Source organism: Lupinus angustifolius, chromosome LG16, assembly GCF_001865875.1.
Source record: "Lupinus angustifolius cultivar Tanjil chromosome LG16, LupAngTanjil_v1.0, whole genome shotgun sequence".
NCBI classification, from domain to species: domain Eukaryota; kingdom Viridiplantae; phylum Streptophyta; class Magnoliopsida; order Fabales; family Fabaceae; genus Lupinus; species Lupinus angustifolius.
In genome coordinates, this window is record NC_032024.1 from 10,355,278 (window position 1) to 10,357,942 (window position 2,665).

The window sequence follows — 2,665 nt, forward strand, 5'->3', positions numbered from 1 at the left end:
TGATCGCCCGTTGTTTTTTTCCTCTCACACTGAGGGTTTTTCCACGTTAAATCTTGTGTGTTATTTTTTTATCCTTTACTTGCTTCTCTTTTGTTCTCAATTGATTCAATCCTGTGCTTCCGCATTGTGCTCTATCCTCAACATTTTGCATGTTGTTTAATTAATTAAGTAATAAGAATATATTCTGACCTCGTCGTATGAATGGCGTTCTTCGTCCACCCTATTTCTAACAAAATAATGTTACGTTCTCACAGTGGAATCATGCTTCCATTTAGAAAATAAAAAAGAACAGAAACGCGCGAAGTGGTATCTCGCTTTATTAAATAAACAAAATTAATTGTTTTTTTTATTATGGAGGCTTCTTGCCTGGTTGGCAAGGAATAAAAAATATGAGTAGGTTGATATCCTATCATGGTAATTATTCAGTTTAAAATTTATATATTTGTAATAATATTTTTCCACATATTTATCATTTATGTGTACCATATTTCTATTCAGGAATAATTAATACATGATTAATGATTGATGTGTTCATACTCTAAAAACTTAGACTTTCCCTTTAATATGATTATATATAGCTAGGCAAAAAATTTGGGATAAAACGGGTACGTCATCTGTGGTATTTAATGTTGAAAAAACCAGTAGCCTATATTATGTTATCAAGTTGTACAAAGAGTTGGGGTTTAACGATTAATCTCATAAAAAGCCAAAGTAGCTAGCGTAAGCTAAGAATCAAGCGAAGGTACAAAGAAAAAAAAGTTAGATACGCATATGACTCGTGCAATTTTAAAATTAAATAGAGGCAGAAAATTTTAATAGAATCGGGTATATGGTAAAAAAAATTACAAACATGAAATTGTATGAGCTTGCACATGTGTTTAGAAATTAGAATTAGTTGACATGAAAATATCGTAATTTCTTTTTTCTTATATTTAATTTTTTATTCAATCTTTTATATTCTACTATCTCAATTTCATTTTTAGGCGCAAATTACATTTTTATTTCTACAACCGTATCAATTATTTAAATAAGAGTAAAATTTCAAATAGATTCTCCAAAAATAAAAGAATCACCAAGGTAATAAGAAATATATCTTCAATTCAATGTTTTGAAACTCAAGTCAGATATCAAACTGGAAGATGTCATATATTAGTTTTAACCAGTTTAGTCGTTTAAATTGTATAGTCAGATCAGAAGAGATCATACAGAATTAATAATTATTTTTAAATATATAATTATATATTAATACAAAATTTTATATAATTGGTAATTGTGTATAATTATTTTGAAATAACACATCTTCATTCTATTTTGGACTAGAATAAAACAAAACATTATAATAATATTTCATTTTTTTTTGATTTTTTTGTGAATCGATTGTGCATTTCCCGGGTTATTTCAATTTAATTGGGTTTAACAGGTCGGATCGAATTGTTTTCAATTTCGGTTAGCATCTAACCGATCAAACTGCCCGATGTTAGAAATTTCCCGATGATTGGTGAAATACCAATCTTAGGATCTTGAATCTCATGATTCTCACACATGATATCAAACAAGGATACAATGACATATCTGAATCCATGTTCTCTGATATACTCATTTTGTTATACATTTTGAGAGAGTTTTGGTATGATGGCATTCCTCAACCAAATCTTCAATTCCTTTTGGGGCCTTCATTTTCTCTTTGATGGGGAGAGCTGAAAACTATTTGTGATTTGGTATCTTGGGGACCATAACCGTTTCTTATGTGCGAACTTATAGGGTTCTCATTATCCTCTATAGGGCAACAGTTTGGGTATCCACTCATTAATCTCATATTCGTCATCAATTTTAGAAGTCCTATGGGTTGTCAGAAATTAGATCATTTGTTTTGTAACTGCAAAATAAACAGTCAATATAATTGTTGTTAGGTATCAGTGGCTAAAATACACCTAAAATGGGGGTTGAATAGGTGTAGCGGTCAGAGTATTCGCTTTTCCGAAAACAACAACTAATGCTGAAATAACCACAGATTAATCGATTAACAGAATAGAAATAATTGATTAACATAATCACTTTAATCGATTAAAACAGCTCAGATTACACAAACATATTCGGTTTCTTGCACAGCAATCAACCGAGATTGAAACGAATATACAGAGCTAACAAATATATCAGTTACAACAGTATAGTATAGAAACAAAATATCGCAATTAAAACAACTATACAAAGTAATCAATTAAAGCAATAAAGAGAGAAAGAGAAAGAAAAATCTTGCAACACGATTTTTATCCTGGTTCGTTTGCGTGTCCACTTGCAAACTACATCGAGGCCTCCAGTCTGATCTGGGAGATTTTTCTTCACTATAATTGAAATAATGTTTTACAAGCAATTCTTCCAATTACAACACTTAGACCATTACTTGAAGCTAAAGAAATTTATCCCTTGGTTTGACTCCCTTCCTACTTCCCAAGAAAACCTTTCTTGCGGTGTAGCCCCAGCCAAGAACCTATTCTTTCTATCAAGAACTCTAAGCTAATGAAGATACAACACAATCTCGTTGGTGGTAAGACACTTTGAGATTCCCAAAGTTACAACACTTTTTACAACAAAAACATAGAGTAATCTAAAGCAATTACAATGCTCAAATTTAACAATTAAGACCTTACTCTAAAACTCTAACACA